Source organism: Protopterus annectens, chromosome 12.part0, assembly GCF_019279795.1.
Source record: "Protopterus annectens isolate FY-2018-M chromosome 12.part0, PAN1.0, whole genome shotgun sequence".
In the NCBI taxonomy this organism is placed as follows: Eukaryota; Metazoa; Chordata; order Ceratodontiformes; family Protopteridae; genus Protopterus; species Protopterus annectens.
The window spans coordinates 556,051,003-556,073,502 of NC_056746.1; positions in this window are offsets into that span (position 1 = coordinate 556,051,003).

Below are 22,500 nucleotides of genomic sequence, written 5' to 3' on the forward strand. Positions count from 1 at the left end.
AGGCAACTGAAAGTGTATACCTATCAAACTAGATGTAAGACATGCAAAGAGGTGTGGTCTTTACTGACCATGATAAATAGACAAAAGCCCAATTACTGCAAAGCTTCACATCAGTAAAGTGAATAAGATGAGAGAATATGAACTTTAATTATTTGTTAAATTATGACAGGGCACTGAAGGTTCTAACTGCTCTCCTACACATGCTGAGACTGAAATTCCTTGAGCATCGGTAGCACCCTGAGAAAAAGAGATAAACTGCATAACACCGAATGCTGTTTCCCATAAAAAAAATAATTGTTGGTGCAATTTCTGATTGTGTGCCAACAATCTTCTTTAGGAAGATTTCTCCCTTCTTTCAGTTGATGCGACCATGGAGTTGGGATATATAAGTTTTGAGGGTGTGAGGGATTGTCCTCAACACTGGAGGTATGCAGGGGGACTTGTCCCATACAAAAACAAATAAAATAAACATGTATTTTTCAACCTTTTAGATTTTAGGCATTTTTTCATTCTTTTGGAAGGCCAGCTTTCAGGGAGTTGGTGTTTCATAGTTGAACCATTTCTAAGTTACAGGCTGCAAAAATAAACAGAATTGGGGCAGACTTACACTGAGAGCAACTCTGGCTCATAAAGTGTTTACGTTTTATGCATTTATATTCTCCAATGATGGTGTTTCACCAGACCTTAAAATGTAGCTGCTATTTATTAAGTTTACCACCAACAGACCCCACAGCTACCTGAAAAATACTAGGCATAATTAATTACCATACCATTATTTCTCCCAGACTTTGCTACATACCTTAAACTCTAAGATCTTTAGTTCATTCATCCATCCATCCATTCATTTGTTCTCACTTTCTGGCTTTGTACCATTCAGGGCTATAGGGAGGATGGCCTATCTTAGCAATCAGTAAGAATAAGGTAGAAAACTAATCATGGATGAGATGCCAGTCCATTGCAGAGTTCACACACGTGAAAAGGTTCTCACAGACATACACAGCAATGTGCATGCATACATGCATGCACTCACACAGACACATATTCACACACATGGTGAAGGATTCCTCTTATATATAACAACATTCATTCACTCATTTAACAGATTGCAAAACATTTAAGACTGTTTTAAATATCCCTAGTTCTGTACCACTTGCCAGGATTGAGAGATGGAAACACTGACTATAGGCATGCAGTTTTATTATTCAGAATAAAAAAAAGAATGTATCAGACTTTGTCAAGACAACTTGTGCCAACATTGTCACATGATCTCTCCAAAATTGTAAGACTATATCACCATGCAATCACTAAACTCTGCAGCAGCTCTACTACAGCCAGCTGTCATGGGAAACACATGTGCATCCACATGCATCTTCCCTGACATGGTGCATACCTTTGTATTGGCCTGGCATGCATATTCTCAGCAGGCTCATTGCATGAAGGTGCAACATGCAGTGTTCCTTCTGTCATCCAAGCAGCAAGGTAGACCCACCTCCCTCCCCACACCCAGGATGGGTGAGGTGTTTACATCTGCTCACTCCTATCTTCTCTGGCCCAGTCCATCCAGCATCCTCCAAGTTCTTATGGTCACAATTAGAGCCTCACCCCTCTGCTTTAGCAATGGGCTTAAGTAGTATGTGGCTTTGTCAGGACAACACCTGGCACACCATTAGTGACACAACACCTTACACATCTTTTTTGGGAAACTGTTAACTGAGAATAACTTAGTAATGTCATCCAAAAGCTATTTCATTTTTAAAGGTCTACATGCGATTAGACTAATATAATTTCAAAGTATAACAAATGGTACATGAAGGACAATATGGTAAAGTGAAAAGGCACAACTGAAGAAAAACTGGTTTGTTCAAAAAAGCATATAAACTGAAACAGTATTGCATAAATATTTTCCATGTCAAGCCAATAATTCACACAAAAATATTAAACCATTGAATCGAAATGTGCTGCCCACCTTGAAATATTCTAAATAAAGTGTTGACCTTTTTATGCCATTTTATGTTTAGATGAATGCTTTCATGCTGTAGTAGATATGGTTAAGAAAACAGATGTGTGGATCATGTCAATAGACATTTGTGTTACACAATGACTAAAACAGTCAGATACCTTTAGTTTTAAATGTATTTTAAACAAGCTCCACAGCACACTTTCAAAAATGAAGGTATGACATTCTTGTAGAAAACAATCCTCCTCAGTTTGTGCAGCTTTGGTTTGTCCTAAAGTAATTTACATATTAAATTGACAGATTGCATGCATGAAGTAATGGATTTCACATGCTGGGTGAAGTAGTTGTTCATGGATATTCATTATTTATTTATGTATATATGTATGTATGTACTTACTTATTGAATTTAACTGGTGTAGAGCACTGATCAATTCCTACCAATTTTATTTTCAGACTGTGATCATTAATATGACAAAAGGTACAAAAGATAACAACAACGTGAGGTGACAGTGAATAAAATACAAAGAATGTGCAGTGCTAAGAATACTAATACTAATAACTCATGCACTAATGTATTGTTTGTGTCTTTCGGCTTTTCCCGGTTAGGGGTCGCCACAGTGGAACTCCGGTCCGCTAATGATTGGCAGTAGATTTTTACGTGCTGGCTTGCCGGGCCTAATGCACAACCTTCAATGAAGGAATGCCCATTCACGTATGTCGACACACAGAAGACGCTCTAACTGAGAATCGAATGGGCAACGTCTAACTGTGAGGCGACAACACTACTGCAGCACCACCACCATAGTACAACTCATGCACTAATGTATAATATATATAAATGTACTGGTTAAGCTTCTAATAGTCTGAAGATTAGTATATATGAGCTTACGGACTTATATATATATATATATATATATATATATATATATATATATATATATATATATATAAAATATACATATACACATCATAACTGCAAATTTAGAATATTTTTTTCATTAACTGATAAATATTCATAAAATAAGACTCCCTGTTGGTTGAGACATCTAACTTACACACCTTTTTAACTAATATCCATAGTAAATAATACTGAATCATATTAAGTCATCAAAGTAAGGTTTTGTAAGTGAACAACAACATATTTTAGCCATCCTGTGATGTCCAGTAAGTCTTGTGCTCATATTCTCTCTCTCTCTGTATCTACAGTATATATATATATATATATATATATATATATATATATATATATACACACACACACACACACACACACACACACACACACACACATATATATATATATATGTGTTTGTGTGTGTGTTATATCACCAAACTGTGAAATGGGTAATTAATAACTTCAGCGCACTAGCTCAAAAAATATTTACCTTATATAAATATATATTACCTTAAATAAATTTTGTCTGATGAATATATGTGCTAATGGTGGATTTTTTGATATTCCTACTGAGGAGATTCATACCTCTCATATTGTTTGCATAAGAATTCTGGACAAAACCAACAATAATTGGGGAGGTAGGGACAAAGGCCTACAAATTAGGGACTTTTTCTTAAATATTACTCAAATTCACTTTTAAAAAAATTTATAAAATAACAAGTTCTCCATTGACATTTGAACAATAAGAACTATGAAATCTGATTTCTGGCATTATTGAGTGTAGTCTTTAGTAATTTATCATAACATCAAACATTCTAGGAGGGACAGAGTAAAAATATGAGGCAAAATCAAGGATGTTCAACAAAAAAAGGGACAGTTCAGGGTATGTGGCTTCATATTATCATTTAAATCTTGTGATAATTTTTATTACCTTTGTGACACCTGTGCCCTGGCCCAGCAATCAAGGAGCCTCAATCCTCACCACTAACACCAGAGAGGGCATCTCATATATGAGGAAAGGATAACAAATACAAATGGTAAAGTGCAATTTCCCTTAATAGCACACAGAGATCACAGTCAGTCTGAAGCTGATCACTCTCTTGCTCCCCAGGTCACCAATAGGACTCCTCACTGGCACATCTATAGGGTCCAGATCTCAGCCTAGCTGAACAAGCTAAAATCTCCAGCACCCTTTCTGTCCCACCAGTGCTTCATGTCCCTGCCCAAGTAGCTGACACACACACATTGAGATAAGTTTATACAACCACACAGACACTTCTGGGGAAGGCTGGCACAGGTTCTCCAGCTGTGCCCCTTTTACCCAGACTATACGGTAGTAATTACTGCCACCACCAAGCTAATATTATCAGCTACCCAAAGGCCCTTAAAAGGGTGTCCAATTATTACTGTGCAATATTATTATCCAATTGGTAAGTGTGACTAAACAGTCTTAAGGCTTATTAGAGTGACCTGGTACAGGATCCTTATATACATGCAATGTACTCTTAGAGCTTAACTTATCTCTACACAAACCAGCCACAGTTAAAAGGTTTTAAGATATTTAGTAATAAATAATTAAAACCACAAGACGATACTTTCTACTACACAGTTAGGGCTAGTCAAGAGAGTTCAGAGATCACACAGAAACACTTAAAATAAATTAGAATTACAGTTCTGACATCACAGAAAAACACTTAGTCTAATCTTTATAGTCCTAGCTAGTTCTACAAGAAAACACCCTTCTAAGATAACTTACTTAAGAGACCATAACGCAGTGCTGAGTTGGATATCAAGACAAAAATGCTTAATAATCTCTGGTTCTCACTGTTTAAATTGAAACTGCAGTTCTGCTAAAACGTTACATCATATTTTACACTTTCCTGGTGTTCCCAGGCTGACAGAAACTGCATTTACATTCTTTTACACTTAGAGCAGTAAAGGACATCCAACATGTAAATTCTGGTCATTAACTTTAGCCTTAAAACAATAGGCAGGACCGGAGCTGAATGGTAAACATCAAAGGCAGCCATGAAATAATTTTAATTTCAAAGGACCAACAAGAAATGCTTGACTTAGCTTTCTTCACAGCAGAGGGTAATGTTGCCACATTGTTTTAAGTTTAACATTTCACAGTATTTTCAAATGATAGAATTATCTGCACAATTATATCTGGCTAGGCTGGCAGCCTTCACCCATCTCTACCAGTCTTCACACCCCCCCCAGAGAACTCAAGCTAGTTTTTCAAGTGACCCTTGAGAAACGCCACTTGAGTGGGTTAGGTCTATCTGAGTGTACTTCACCTCATTCCCTGTCTTGAGATCCCATCTGCATTGGCATTGCTACTCCCACTGCAGTGCTGCACTGACATATCATATGCTTGCAACCCCAGGCTCCATCTTAGCAACTTGACATTTTGCTGACTGGCTCTGTTTAACCATGTTAGAGGGTTGTGATCTGTCATAACAGTGAATTTCCTTCCATACAGATAAGGCTGAAGTTTCTGCAATGCCCACACTATGGCTAGACATTCCTTTTCTACAGCTATATAGCATTACTCCCTGGGTTGGAGCCTATGACTGAGATAAACCACTTGGTGCTCGTCCCTCTCTGAAGAAATCTGGCTAAGTACAGCCCCCATCCCATGGTTTGAAGCATCCACTTGCACAACAAATTCTTTGCTGTAATCTGGACTGGCTAACACAGGGGGTTCTTCCAAAGCTTGTTAAAGCTTCTGGAATGCCTGCTCACATGCTGGAGTCCACACAACCTTATCTGGCCTGTTCTTCCTTGTCAGGTCTGTGTGGGGTGGAGCTATGGTACTATAGCTAGGGACAAAGTTTCTGTAGTACCCTGCTGTCCCTAAAAATGCACTCACCTGCTTTTTAGTAACAGGTGCAGGCCATGTCTGAATGGCTTCCACTTTGGCAGGTTCTGGCCTTATCTTACCACTCCCCATTCTATGTCCTAGCTAGGAGACCTCGGCCATACCCACCTGACATTTGCTCAGCTTAATGGTCAACCCTGCCCTCTGTAGTCTCCCAGCACCTCCCTGACATGCTGAAGGTGCTCTGGCCAGGAATGGCTGTAGATGGCAATATCATCTAGGTAAGCAAGGGCAAACCTTCCTGCTCCTGCTTGGATACGATCTACCAGCCTCTGAAAAGTCGCTGGGGCATTCTTCATCCCAAAGGGCATCTTTGTGAACTCATACAAACCAAAAGGAGTCACAAAGGCTGACTTTTCTCTAGCACTGGGAATCAAGGGCTCCTGCCAGTAACCCTTGGTAAAATCAGTGGTTATAAGATACTTAGCCCCACCCAGCTGCTCTAGGGCCACATCTGTCCTAGGCATGGGGTAAGCATCCGACTCTGTGTGACTATTTAATTTCCTGTAGTCCACACAGAACCTGGTGCTGCCATCCTTCTTTGGCACCATCACCACTGGGGAGGCCCAGGAACTGTTGGACTCTTGAATCACCCCTAGTTCCAACATTTCCTGCACCTCCTCCTTCAGGGTCTGTCTGACTCTCTCAGGCACCCTATAAGGGGCCTGCCTAATAGGCCTTTGGGGTCCTGTATCTACCTGGTGCTGCACCAGGTGGGTGCACCCTGGTTTCTCAGTGAAATGTCCCCAAATTCCTGCAATACTGCTCGGATTTCTCGAACCTGGATAGGAGATAACTGCTGGGACATTGCTACCCCTTCCACTGAGGTGACAGCCTGAGCCTCACTGAGGAGATCAGTCCCCAGATCTCCCACAGACTCCTCCTGCAATCTACTGCAAATGCTCAGCACAAGGGCCTCCCTATCATGGTAAGGTTTCATCATGTTAACATGGTACAATTTGTGCCCCTGCCATCTGCCTAGCAGTTCCACCATGTAGTTAACATCACTTACCATTCTTACCACCTTATAAGGTCCCTGCAAGCTGCTTGCAGCTGGTTGTGTCTGACAGGAATGAGAACCATTACCTGCTGCCCCGCAGCATACTCTCTAGCTTGAGCATTCCTGTCATACCACACCTTTTTCTGTTGTTGGGCTTCTGCCAGGTTCTCCTGGGCCAAGCCCAGGAGTTCCCTGAACCTTGTCCTGAGGTTTAGGATGTATGCCACAACAGACTCCTTGTGAGACTCAGACTCAACTTCCCACTCATCTCAAATTAAATCTAGAGGTCCCCTTACCCTATGCCCATACAGCAACTGAAAGGGAGAAAAACCTATGGATTCCTGGGGAACCTCTCCATAAGAAAACAACAGATGGGACAAATATTTCTCCCACTCCCTCTTAAACTGATCTGCAAATGCCCGCATGGACTTGATTTTAGAGTTAACCTCTCAACAAGACCATTAGTCTGGGGATGGTAGTGGGTGGTCTTTATGTGCTTCACCCCACAGGACTTCCACAGACAAGCCAGCAGGTCTGACATGGCACGTCTGTCAGTATTTATTTTGGGAAACCTAATCTGCTGAAAATCTCTAACAAAGCATTTGCACCTTCTCTGCCTCAATGGAGGACAAAGACACTGCCTCAGGGTATCGTGTAGCATAATCCACTAGCCCTAGGATATACTTTTTCACTGTGGAACTTGGGGTACTCAGAGGACCCACAATATCCATAGCTACTCTCTGAAATGGCTCCTCAATCACAGGCAAAGGCATCAAAGGAGCTCTCACCTTGTCTTTTGCCTTACCTACCTTTTGGCACTGCTCACAGGTTCTGCAGTACCCTGTTACATCTCTGGAAATTCCAGGCCAATAGAAGTTCTGCATAATACATCTCTTTGTACATTTTATGCCCATATGACCTGCAAAGGGAATATCATGGGCTATGGCTGGAAGCACCAGATGGTAGGCTCTAGGCACTACCAACTGCTGTACTCTCTCACCTTCTAGCCCTCCCTCAGGGGTCTACTCTCTGTATAGTAACCCTTTGTCCCAGTATACAGATTCCCCCTTTCCTTGAGAATCAGGTGCCTCCCTAGCTACCTGCCTCAGGCCTTGCAATGTAGGGTCTGACAGCTGAGCCTCTCTCAACTCTCTCCTTGTAACCCTTCCCAGCTCCCCTTCCACAGAAAGTCTGGCATCCTCTGACAGTGGGGCTTCACTGTCAGCCTGGGTACTACTACTCACCTTTACCTTTGCAGTTACTTTGTCCAAGGGACCATCAGTACCCACAAGCAGCTGTAGCTCACCTTCAGTCTCATTACTACAGAGTAGCTCACTTCCTGAAGTAACCACCTCCCAGTCCTGGCTGCAAGTATGCAGTCTGTCTGGGTCTCCCCCAGGCTACCAGACCCACATGCTTGTCTCTTAGCCTCACTGCATGTAACTGCACAAGCACAGGGTACTGCACTATCAAAATCATTCCCTATCAGGACATCTGCAGGTATATCCTCAAACACATCTACTTGCTGGCTTCCTTTTCCACCCTCCCAGTCAAGGGGAACCCTAGCCAAAGGTATTTGGAATGGGATCCCTCCTAAATCCCTGACTGGAGTAGACTGCCCAGGCAAGTAGTGCTCCTATGTAACCATTGCAGGATTTACAGTGGTTATATCAGAGACTGTGTCTCTCTTGGCAATGGCCCCTTTGCCATTCACTACAATAGGATATAGCCTCTGGTGGTAGTTTGGTACCCTTGCTGTTCCAAGACAACCTACTATTGGCATTTTGTCTTTCCCACTTACTGGCTCCCTCACCTTTGGTTCCCCACCTTGCCTCCATGGACACCTGTATACCACATGGCCCCATTGGTTGCATTCAAAACATTTAACCCTAGGTCCTGGACATGTACCTGGACTAGTGGCTTCCCCTGCTACTGGCAGATTCTGTTGTGGCAGTCTGTGCTGCCCACCATGAGTTCTTTTAGACCCATGAGCAGTACTGGGGGTCCCCTTCCTGTGCAGGGCAACCCTGCTTGCCAGGTATCGGTCTTCCTTCTTCCCCAACTCATCTGAAGTAGCACATTGTCTATCAGCTAACCAGATCCTCATGTCCTCATACAAAGTGCTAAGGGCTTGTTCCCTCACCAAAAGGTCTGTCAGCCCTTCAAAAGTGGTGACCTGACATCCACTCACCCACCTATGGAAATAAGTGCTCAATTCAGCAACATATTCACACACACTTTCATCTACCTTGCGTCTATGCTCATGAAGCCTTTTCCTATACATTTCAGGTGTTAGCTTAAACAGGTCTAAAAGACAATTTTGTACAGCAGTATAATCAAAACATGCAACATCAGACATTTTAGTTAATGCAGTTACAGCTTTACCATGGAGTAAGGGGGTCAGGAACTGTACCCAGAGCCCTTGGTCAGCTTCATACTGTTTACATACCCTCTCAAACATAGGAATGAAACTATCAAAATTATCCCCCTCTTTAAACTGTGGAAGAAATGTACTGACCTTTTGAGCTTCTGGGGTCCAGTTACTCCCTTCCCCATTACCTCCATGACTCTGGCAAAGAGTCAGCATCACCTTCTCATGCTGCCTCTGCCTCTCTTCTTCCTCAGCTTGCAGACATTACAGTTTCTCATCCTCTTCAGCCTGCAACTGTCACAGTCTCTCGTTTGCTTCTAATTCCACACGCCTGGCCACCAACTCAAGTCTCTTAAGTGCCAGCTGGATTTTTAAGTCCACTGCAGAAAGGTTGAGCTGTCCATTCTCTGAGGGAATTATATCTCCACTGCCAGTCTGATTGTCCTCCTGCTTGCTGTTTTCTGATGCAATTGTAACCAAGGCTGCAATCAGGTCTGCCTTAGTCAGGTTTCCATGCACCAGTCCCCTAGCCTGTCACATCTCCATCAGCTGGCTCATTGTCAGCTTTCCATACTCCTCTGCTGACATGCTACCTCCTCACCCTGACTAACTAAGCTAACAAAAGAAATAAAACAATTGTGATCTGAACTCTGAGTATTCACTGCATGGCTATTTTATAGTACAAAACACCTTCAAAGCTCACTGTACACAAGCTACAGGATTCACTCTGCCCACACCACTACAAACCAATTAGTATTTGCCAACTAATTAATATGTGATGTGGATATCCCACCGCTGCCAAACACAAATTTGACATCCATGCCCTGGTCCAGCAATCAAGGAGCCTCAATCCTCACCACTAACACCAGAGAGGGCATCTCATACATGAGGAAAGGATAACAAATACACACAGTAAAGTGCAATTTCCCTTAAGAGCACACAGAGATCACAGTCAGTCCAGGGCTGGTCGCTCTCTTGCTCTCCAGGTCCCCAATAAAACTCACCACTGGCACAGCTATAAGGTTCAGATCTCAGCCTAGCTGGGCAAGCTAAAATCTCCAATACCCTCCCTGTCCCACCAGTGCTTTGTGTCCCTGCCCAAGTAGCTGACACAAACACTTTGAGATAAGTTTATACAACCACACAGACACTTCTGGGGAAGGCTGGCACAGGTTCTCCAGCTGTGCCCCTTTTACACAAACTATATGGTAGTAATTACTGCCACCACCCAGCTAATATTATCAGCTACCCAAAGGCCCTTAAAGGGGTTCCCAATTATTACTGTGCAATATTATTATCCAATTGGTAAGTGTGATTAAACAGTCTTAAGGCTTATTAGAGTGACCTGCTACAGGATCTTAATATACATGCAATGTACTCTTAGAGCTTAACTTATCTCTACACAAACCAGCCACAGATAAAAGGTTTTAAAATATTTAATAATAAATAATTAAAACCACAAGACAATACTTTCTACTACACAATCAGTGCTAGTCAAGAGAGTTCAGAGATCACACAGAAATACTTAAAATAAATCAGTAGTACAGTTCTGACATCACAGAAAAACACTTAGTCTAATCATTATAGTCCTAGTTATTTCTACAAGAAAACACACTTCTAAGATAACTTACTTAAAAGAGCATAACGCAGTGCTGATTTGGATATCAAGGCAAAAAAATGCTTAATAATCTCTGGTTCTCACTGTTTAAATTGAAACTGCAGTTCTGCTAAAACATTACATCATATTTTATACTTTCCTGGTGTTCCCAGGCTGACAGAAACTACATTTACATTATTTTGCACTTAGAGCAATAAAGGACATTCCATATGTAAATTCTGGTCATTAACTTTAGCCTTAAAACAATAGGCAGGAAGCCTTCATCTAGCCAGACCGGAGTCGAATGGTAAACAACAAAGGCAGCCATGAAATAATTTTAATTTCAAAAGACCAACAAGAAATTCTTGACTTAGCTTTCTTTACAGCAGAGGGCAATGTTGCCACATTGTTTTAAGTTCAACATTTCACAGTATTTACAAATGATAGAATTATCTGCGCAATTCTATCTGGCAAGGCTGGCAGCCTTCACCCATCTCTACCAGTCTTCACAACCTTTATCAGAGTTTTTAGTACTTTTAGATAAGCTAATGTCACAGGATGTTTGTTTAATGTATATTCATTATACACACACCACCAGCTTTATGTATAGTGATTATATTACTATTGAATATTCATTAAGTATGCATGACATTGCAAGAGGAGGGTGTGCATAAATTACGTTGTCAGTGTAGCAAGTGTGGGGCAAAGGCAGTAGCTGCATGGGCGCAAAGTGTGAGAGGGTGTGATCAGGCAATCACTATCCCTCTTTACTAACAGCACATACAGGCTTTTAAATGCTGATATTGTACCTGCGATCAAAGCCAAGTATGTTAGCACTCTTTGTGTGGTCTTACTGTAGCAACTGCTTACTACAGTTTAAAATGAAAAAAAAATATATATATTTTTTATTTTTTAGGCTACATTTGAGCACTATTGCACTCCCTGCGTAGCATATAGGGTAGCATCTGCTTGCTACAAATGTAGCAAGCATGTAGCAAGCAGTTTGCTACAGTTTAGACAGAAAAAAAAGTGTTGTTTTTTGTTATATTTGAAGGCAGTAGTTGAGTGTGTTATAAACTTTAGCATCTGCTTGCTGTAAATGCAGCAAGCAGTTTGCTACAGTTAAATCTGAGTGCTGTAGCACTCCCTGTGTGCTATAAACTGTAGCATCTGATATAGTTTAAACATAAAATAATTTTTTTTTTAAAGTTATGTCCAAGTGCTGTAGGAATTCCTGAGTGGTATAAACTGTAGCATCAGTATGCTACAATTTAAACAGAAAAAAAGTGTTTTTTTTCAGGTAATATCCAAGCAATGTAGTGCGCTGAGCATGGTATGAACTGTAGCAACCACTTGCTACAAATGTGGCTAGCAGTTTGCTACAGCTTAAAAGGAAAAAAAAAACTGTTCTTATGTTATGTCTTTTTGTTGATTAGTCTTCCATTCAATAATGCCACTGCTAGCCAGTTGCATACATTCTATGTTTTATCCATTTTATCATTTTGTGTGTGTGTGTGTGTGTGTGTGTGTGTGTGTGTGTGTGTGTGTGTGTGTGTGTGTGTGTGTGTGTGTGTGTATGTGTGCTTGCGTGTGTGTGTGTGTGTGTGTGTGTGTGTGTGTGTGTGTGTGTGTGTGTGTGTGTGTGTGTGTGTGTGTGTATGTGCATGTGTGAGTGCATGTGTGTGTGCGCACTTGTATGTGTATCGGTATATATAACATAGGTCAGTGTGGAATATTGTTTGACTCTGTGTGTCCTTAGGTAACAGAAGAGGTGAGAATAACTTGGTAAGTGTGAAATGATGCTTGATTCTGTGTTGTCAGGTAGTGGAAATAGCAGGAATAACTAAGTCACTCTAGAATGGTGCTTGAGTCTGTGCCCTCTAGTAGCAGAACTGGCAGGAATAACTGGGTCATTGTGGAATGGTGCTTGATCCTCTATTGCCAAGTATTGGAAGTGGCAGAAGTAATTAGGTTATTGTAGAATTATGTTTAATCCTGTGTCCTCCAGTAGTGGAAGTGGCAGGAATAACTGCATCATTGTGGAATGGTGCTTGATCCCGTGTGCTCAGGCAATGGAAGTTGCAAGAATAACTGGGTCAGTACGAAATGAGGTTTCATTGTCAAGAGGATTACTGGATGCAAAAAGAGCATTAAACATTCTTTCTTACTTTTAGTCAAGGATGCTAATCATTCCACCAGGAGATACATGTATTAACAATGCTAGAATACAGCTAGTCCATGAGGATGATATAGCAGTATTTTGCTATGTAGCTGTCATTGCCTCTGGTTGACAGTGGTGATCTCTAACAAGCAGCTCAACAATGCCAGTATACATTATAAAATAAAATGAAAAAAACATCCAGGGAAAACGAAGCGTTCTGTTGTGCTTTTATTCCAACTTGCAGAACAACTCAGTGAAAAGCATAAATGCAGAAAATCTCCTACACGTTTTTCGTCACAGTAGCTGTAAGAAGTTACAGCTACTGTGACGAAAAACGTGTAGGAGATTTTCTCCGTTTATGCTTTTCACTGAGTTATTCTGCAAGTTGGAATAAAAGCACAACAGAATGCTTCGTTTTCCCTGGATTTTTTTTTTTCATTTTATTTTACTGGTTGTAGTTGTGGGTTAACCATAGGCTGCTGTTTCATTTGAGTTTTGATACATTATAAAATGTTACAAAAATCAACTGCTTTAGGATTTATTTTGCCTAAATTTAAAACAGTGTAATTCATTTATAGTGATGCCCAGTTCAGTGGCATAAAGGGGTGAAGCCCTGACTTTAATGCAGACACCCCAAGTTTGAGTAGTAATAGTAGTTTGGGTACTGCAAGACCCATGTGGAGGGATAAGAATGAGGACCCTGTGATGGTTCTCCATCATGGGAGAGAAAGAGTGGTGGTTCTAAATGGCTACTCTCTTCAGACCTCTCAACTGTACCTATTTCAGAGTTATGTACCTATTTTTCAGCTTGTTTTTTCAAGGTATATTCCTATTTTCATGCTTGATTTACCCCCTCATACAGTTTTCTGAATCCCCCTCCCCATTTCACATGATTTTCATGTATATAATGCACAGGAAACCAGACAACATGGAAAACCTACTCATGGCATCAGTAATTAAAAAAGAGAACCCACATATTACATTTCCCTTTTACAGAAGCAAACACTTTTTGAGGTAGATTTTTGAAATGTTATTCATTATTTTCACCAGATTTTATACTGCTGTTGATATGTTTAATTTTACATCACTTTTATCACTTTCAGTTTTTCCTAACTTGTATTCCTGAGTAGTATGTCACAGTGCTAATGGAAATGGGACAACATATATGCTATTCTATATTCAGATATTATGTTACTTAGATGTCCAGAATTTTGGAGGATATACCTCCTTTTTAGGAACCTCTGTACCTATTTTTAAAGTCTGCAGGTTAAGTGGTATACCCTCCACCATATAATTGGAAGCTTATACAACACTGAAAATAGCAAGAAGCTGAGGACGTGAGCTGTTCACTGCCAATCCAGTGATGGTAACTTCCTATGGCATATGTGGTACCATGTATGCACATGAGAAGGAACAGAATGCATCCATTGCAATATAGGTGTCATTTCAGCCACTTGAAGGAAGGAAGAACTGCCCAGCTGCCCATATCAATGCCAGCTCCTTGTGTGCTCATGGACTGAATGAGGAGTGGCAGCAGAAAGGGAATGGTGAGCCATGTGGTGGTTTTAAAGCTGAAGGAAAGGGTCGATGATGATATGGGCTCTCTGTTATGGCTCATCACTCAAGTCAGTGGCCACATTGCCACTAATAGAAAACAAAGCTGACACAACTAATTGGAGGAAGTCTGACTGATAGGTGGAGAGGCAAAAAGCATGTGGAAAAAAACAACAGTTTTAAAGAGGAAGAAGTTTGAAGCCAGAAGATCATTAGGCTGTGGGTTTTATCCCCAATCTGGGTGCTAGGGTTTATGTCCTAATACTAACTCTGCAGTTCATCATGGGAAGGGAGTACTTTCTTCCTCAAGAGTGAAGCATTCCAATCAACACTAAGCTGAAGTGGGTCTATATTAGTTCACTGAAACTTATTTTCAGCAAACATGAATTCATCGACCGCTATTCAGTGAAAATCACTTCCGAGATTTGCTGAATAATCCAAGGGCAAAGAAATACTTGCCCTACAGCACAACAAACCCACATCTAGCTAAATGAACCCAACCAAGTGTGAGGCTTCACCCTCCACACCTTGCAACTATATATACCAATTTTGAGATCACACTACAGTGGAGAAAAGAGCAACGTTGTGTACTTGGCCAACTACATCTTTGCCCTTAGAAAATTCAGCAAATCGTGGAAGTGATTTTCGCTGAATAGGGGTCGACAAATACATGTTCACTGAAAATAAATTTTGGCAAACTAATACAGACCCACTGAAGTCACACTGGTATGATCTGGTGGCAGGGCAGGCAGATATTAGGCATACCACACACCTGTTCTACAGGTGCATGATCTGGTGGTGGTACAGGTAGATGTTAAGCATACCATGGCACTTATACTATAGTTACACTATGAGGTGGTTGATCTGGTAGTGATGCATGAGGATAATGACCACACTGTGGTACCTTTCTGTCTTTGTCTGCATGATGTGGTGGCAGTACAACAATAGAAATATGAACCCAGCAACGCAGATGTAACAAAAAGCTGTTTATTAAAACAAAGCTTTCAGGTTTAAAAAAACTCTCCTCAATTGGTTTTGTTGTATTGTTTTGGTTCTGTTATTTGGTGGCAGTACAGGCAGATGTTAGGTACACAATGGCACTTGTTCTATGTCTGCATGATCTGGTGATAGTACAGGTGAATGCTAGACATCATCGCACCTGCTCTACAACTGCATAATCTGGTGGCAGTACAGGTGAATGTTAGACACACTGTGTCACTTGTTTTATGTTTGCATAACTTGATGGCAGTATGGCAGTATATACATACATACATATATATATATATATATATATATATATAATATATATATATATATATATATATATATATATATATATATATATATATATATATATATATATATATAAAAAATATATATATATATATATATAATATATATATATATATATATATATATATATATATATATATATTAGGTACTACAAGGCACATTTTTATGAAGAACATAGACTTGTGAATGTTAGACACACTGTGGCACTTGTTCTATGTCTGCATAACCTGATGGCAGTACATATATATGTTTAAGGGACTACATGGTACATTTTTATGAAGAACATAGACCTTCACTAGTGTACTGGTCAGATTTGTCATGGTTATTATAAATGTTGCAACTAATTACACCTGAACAGAGACAATAAGCTCTGTTACTTCTATCAAGTCAGCAATATAAAAATAATTAAGAAATAAGGTCATAAGGACCTTAGCTGGCCTACTGAAAGCCTGAGTGAAATGATGAGTATGGGAAATGACAGTTACAGGATGGTAATAACGTGAGAGCTACAGGAGGGGAACTGTAGGAGAGATGCATGAGACAAGGGCAAAGCAATGACGAAACATTGGTATTTGTACATGTTAATACTGAACTTCTTTAATTTAGGAAGGAAAGAGCTAAGCTATAGCATTATAGAGAGGCAATTTCAGAGGGTGTTGTACATTTCTGTTAAGAAAGTAGAAAGGAAGTCCTGTCTGGGTATACCTGTGTCAGGAAAGGGAGGGTATATGTTATGTAGGGAAAAATAGAGGAATATTTAGAGGACTGTGGGAGAAAAATGTGATATGAATAAAAGAAACATGAAAACTGAAATACATAGAACTTTGCAAGGTCATTTAATGGCGGTATGTCACTTGACCTTCATGTATAAACACAGTCATGCTCTTGTGATATATTTAACTAAGGATTGTCTGTAACCTTGTTATGTTGTTGAGGCCAAACCTCTATTCCAGCTGTGAGTAAGAACCACTTTAACATGTTTAATTCTTATATTCACTGGAAGGAAAGTCTTAGTTGTACTGAGGGAGGGATAGGATCTTGTTATCTTCAGAATGTTGACTCTAGAGCATCCCAGGTATGAAGTGTGAATGTACCAGAATGTTGAGAAACCCAGGGAAATGCAGAATTTTAGTATTAGCATCTCTGTGTTCAGTAGCCTGCATAATTTGGTTGTGTGTTTTTATGGATATTTTTTCAAGGTGAGTGGATTCCATTAATTGGCAGACACTTGAAAAGCAAAGATTTGGAGGTAAGTCCTGTATGGAGTTAATAGGGTAAATACAGCATGTAATATGACAGTCAGGCAAAAACAAACCTGGGATTCAGAAAGGGCCATCTCTGGTTATAAGCCCTAACATGGCTGGTTTCAGCTGGCAGTAGCTGTTTCTGATTCAGAGATAGGCTCCCGGCAGTAATTGCACATGATCTGTAGAATAACACGGGTTGGTTGTATCAACAACCATTCTCAATGCTAAAAAAGGAATTCCGAAGGAGCAGCCTATACTAATTAGCATTGCACCATCCTCTGGAAATGCCTACATAATTTAGCCTGACCCGCTGTGTTAATGAACATGATCAAAGAGCTGCAATCCCCCATTGTAGTGCTAGTCAATGGGGAGGCTGTGTAAAAGGTAAAAATCAGGTAAGTGTTTATGGACAGGTAGTGTGGTGGTGGTGGTGGTGTGTGTGTGTGTGTGTGTGTGTGTGTGTGTGTGTGTGTGTGTGTGTGTGTGTGTGTGTGTGTGTGTGATATGTGAGTCTACCCTTGTTGTCACATTAGGGTTGTTAGGAGATTGTGAGACTAAGTGTGCATGTGTGTAAATGGGTGATGCTTGAGTGTGTCCAAAAGTGCAATTGGGTGAATTTGTGCATTTGTGTTGCGTCCGTGTGTGTGTGTGTGTGTGTGTGTGTGTGTGTGTGTGTGTGTGTGTATGTGTGTGTGTGTGTGTGTGTGTGTGTGTGTGTGTGTGTGTGTGTGTGTGTGTGTGTGTGTGTGTGTGTGCATACTTGTGTGTATGGGGGGGTGGCTGCCGTACTTGTCAGTTTCCCTAGAATAACAAGTAAAGTCAGTAATACTTAGGAAGGATGTAAGTAGCTAGATACAGATATATATATATATATATATATATATATATATATATATATATATATATATATATATATATATATATATATATACTAATTACATAATTGTGTAGAAACACTAGACACTATGTTAACTTCAATCATACTGAAATTCCGTTATGGGGCGGGGGGGTGACACTAGACTCCAGGTGATGTTTATAAATGTTACTGAAAGTCCATAATTTTGGGGTGGGAGTGACACTAGACACCAGGAACACATAATAAAGATTAATGGAAGCCCATAGTACTGAGATGGGGACACTAGAGACCAGGAGCACCTCTTTAAGATTACTTGAAGTCCACTGAAAAGTTAACAGACAATCAGTTTTTTTTTTCCAAGAAGCACTTTCTAAACAGTAAAGTGTATGAAACACTAATGTCTAGCATTACTAACTTATCATAATCAGCAGGGATTTACAAGGAATGAACCATGTATAATAGAGAAAATCAGCAATGTTTAGTAAAATCAGGGGCAGTTGAGAGGTATGAGTGGGTGGTGGCTTGTGTGTGTGTGTGTGTGTGTGTGTGTGTGTGTGTGTGTGTGTGTGTGTGTGTGTGTGTGTGTGTGTGTGTGTGTGTGTGTTTGCATGTGTGTGAATGTGTTTCTGTCCACACGGATCTGTGCATGTGTGTCAGTGTGTGTGTGTGCGTGTGTGTGTGTGTGTGTGTGTGTGTGTGTGTGTGTGTGTGTGTGTGTGTGTGTGTGTGTGTGTGTGTGTGTGTGTGTGTGTAGTTAACGTTGTGCAGGTGTGTTTGGAGTGAACGCTGGGGTATCTGTGCCAACTTGATGCATGGGCTGCCAGTGGTGATTACCACAGGAAAGTGCTAATTAACACTGTGATGTCTGCGCACTGACCCAGTAATCAAGGAGCCTCAATCCTCACCACTAACACCAGTGAGGGATATGCAAATTGGAAGGATGAACAGTACACACACAGTAAAGTACAATTTCCCTTAAGAGCACACAGTGATCACAGTCAGTCTGGGGCTGGTTTCTACCTCTCTCTCTCTGCAGATCCTCAATAAGACTCCCCACTGGCACAGCTATTGAGTTAAGATATGAGCAACGTGGTCAAGCCAAAACCTCCAGCACCCTCTCTGTCCAACCAGTGCTTCATGTCCCTGCCCAAGTAGCTGACACACACACACACTTTTGAGATTTGATTTATATAAAAACACACAGACACTCCTGGGGAAGGCTGGCACAGGTTCTCCAGCTATGCCCCCTTCTGCCCAAACTATATGGTAGTACCACCTGCCACCAACCACCCTTATCAGCTACTATAAAGGCACTTACCAAAGGATGTCCAATTCTACTGTGCAATGTTGCTATTATCCAAATGGTAAGTGTGACTATGACTAAAGCTATTAAAGTGGCATGTAAAATGTTACCAAATACATGCAAGTACTCTAAGAGCTTAACTATCTCTTAAAACCAGCCACAATTAAAAGGTTTAAATATATTTAATAATAAATAATAAAAGCACAAGACAATACTTATTAACTCAACACAGTGACAGCAGAGTTCACAATTCACAGGAAATACTTTAATATAGTTATAAAGACATGCATCTGGAGCATTTCTCCCCGGGCCTCTGCTGAAAATTGGCTTTGTTCCAAGCTGGACTTTCCTGGTCAACAAATGATAAATAAATAAATAATAAATAAAATTACGTAGAAGGACAGTCTCACATAAAAACAGAAAACATCTAACTAATCTTGATATATTCCTATCTATCTCCAAGAGAAACTAGGTTCTAAATAACTTACTTACAGAGCAAGGCAAAATGCTGGTGAGTTGTTAGGTCCAGAACAAGATACAAAATGCACTCTCTTTCTCTATGAGATAGTTCTTAAATTGATAATACACATTACTGCTGAATCATCTCAGATTACACCATTCTTATCATCTCTGATTTAGTTCCCAGGCTAACAGAAACTTAAAATTTAACATGTTTATGTTAAGAATACTTATCTCTCAGAAGCTGACAATTCTCTCATTGAAGCTTGCCTGAAGCTGGATGTTATAAAACAATTGGAAACCTGTAATTACCTCTGTTTCCAGACAATAGAAAGAAGCCCCAGCTGCAGACATTCTGTCTCCTAGCTGAGATAACACACAGTCATAAAATGCTTTACTTATTTTCTCAGAGTTTGCAAGTTAACTCTGTATGTCCCAAGTTCTACCATGAAAACATACATTTGCATTGGCATATAGTTTGCACATTGCTAAGTGATGCCAAGATATGGTTAGCCATAGAGATGCTTAATCCTTTTTGTCTTCACTTAGCACAACGCAACCTTGCTTACTCCCTCTTACTCTTGCTTACACCCATGCTAATTTCTTTAAAAGAAAAGAAAAAGGAGTGATAGGAAAGTGGTGAAAAAGGGGCATGCAAAAGGCAATACAATATGAAAGGTAGATAGGGATGTGCAGGACTGGTGTAGGGAAGGTCTGTAGCTATCCATTTCTTATACAGCAGCAGCTGTGTATTTGTACGGAATTTGGAGGTGAATTTGGACAGTCAAACCCCAGAGAGAGGGGTGAGGACAACAGAAATGTGTTGTCAAGCCAATTGGACCAGACTACATGTGTCCAGTAGACACGTGCAAAATGGACAGCTATGTATGGGGCAATATTTCTTTTGGGACAGATGCCCTTTTTTTGAAGGTGAGAGTGGGATGTTGGGGAAGGGTTGTAGGTACATCTGGGGAGGTAGTTCTGGTAGAGAGAAAGACAAGACAGACAAATCAGCAGACAGGGCCGGTGTATGACATATGTGGGGGGTAAACACCTTGGACGGGGAGGGTGGTTGGGAGTCAGAGGCCCATGATCCCTCATATGGATACAGTGGGATTGACTTCCCCACCACAGGCAGTCACCACTGCACCATCACAGCCGCAATGGTGTCTGTGCTGGGGGATGGATAGGAGGTTCAGCCTGCTCCTCAAGGTGCACCAGGCAGCTCTCCATCTGGCACAGCTGGCCACCCAACTCAAAGCGGATGACACTGCGCACCATACCCCAGAACTGAAAGCGGATGATGGGCTCATCTCCGTGCCTGCTCCCAGGTGGTGCAGGGCCTGCAGAAGATGAAATTCCAGGGTTAGTCCCACACATGCTGGGGCCCAGTGCCACGGCCAGATGGGGCGGACAGGTGGATCCTATTATAGTATTTGTGTATTGCTGCTCTCCACCACAGGCATTTACCCTACCTTGAGGGAGATGATGTTGTCCTGTCAGGTATTGCTGAGTCCATACAACTATGTAGGTACCCACATAGTATTGTGGTGTGGGCCTAGACAATGCTGCTAGTTCCAGCAAATGGGACGTTGACTGTACATCTACTTCTACCTGCTCAGAGGGGATTTATAGTAATTTGTGTACAGTTTATTCTGTTTGCCACTGTAAAGGGGGGCAGGGGAGATGGTGACCTGAACAGTGATGGCTATCTGGTCAGATATTACCAAGGAGGATGGCACTGTAGAAGTGCTACAATGGCTACTCATGTTAGTTAAGACCAGGTACAGAATATTTACACCTGTCGTAGGAGTGTTGACAGGCTGATCCACTGCATTGCCATTGGCAAAGCCAAGGAATCTATATGCGTTCATGTTCAGGTGGCATAGGTCCTGCACACTATGGTTGGGTATTTGAAGTCACACAGGAGCAGGGTAGATGATTGAATTCTGACAGATTCCAGCAGGTCCCAATAGGTGGGTGTCCATAGTCATGGTTGGAGGCCTGTAGCTAGCTATGATTTGAGTAGGTGTTTTGTCAACTGTTAACTGCACTCAGGATGTCACCCATGCATCATACTGTTTGGCCAGCCTGAAGGTGTGTATGTGTGTGTGTGTGTGTGTGTGTGTGTGTGTGTGTGTGTGTGTGTGTGTGTGTGTGTACATGCTACTGTTCAACACTCCACCTCCTGTGACTTTGCAGGCCTCCACTTGGGGTCTAAACGTATGATGGGATGAGTGACCTGGCAAGGTTGGTGTGCTCTCCACAGCTACAAAGAAGCTGTCAATGACTGCACAAAATGTCGGAATCCTACAGAACAAGGTACGCTTGCATTGACATGGGCTTCCTGGCAAGACACCTAGCTCCTGTTAGAACAAGACATCTTCACAAAGGCACACATCAGTGGTAGGCAAAGGCCAGTAAATAGTGTCACTTTATGAATCTGTCTGAAACACACACAGTTGCCAGCAAAGATGACGCCGCGTTCACAGCTCTAATCTGCAGGATATGACATCTGACAATTAAATGTATGCTAATATGTTATGACTTCAATCTTTAATGGGCTGCCAGTGATGTGCCAGACAATATACAACTGTCTTAGGCATTGACTACAAATATGAGGCAGACGTGGTCATTCTGCAAAACTCTGGACAGTTGTCAGGTATGGGCTCAGTATATCACATACAGTTCAACATACACATCTGCACCTGTTGTGTAGTATTCACGTACCCTATATACGTCTCTTACATTTGTAAGACAAGCATAAGTATCAGAGTAGCATTCACAGGTGACATATGAATAATTACAACATCCCAGGTAACTTGCCTAGTAGTGACACACTCAGTATTGGACAACAGACACTCCAGTAGTAGTCATACATGAGCTGACCTTTGCTGGGGTGACTCAGGGGTCAGAGATGTGC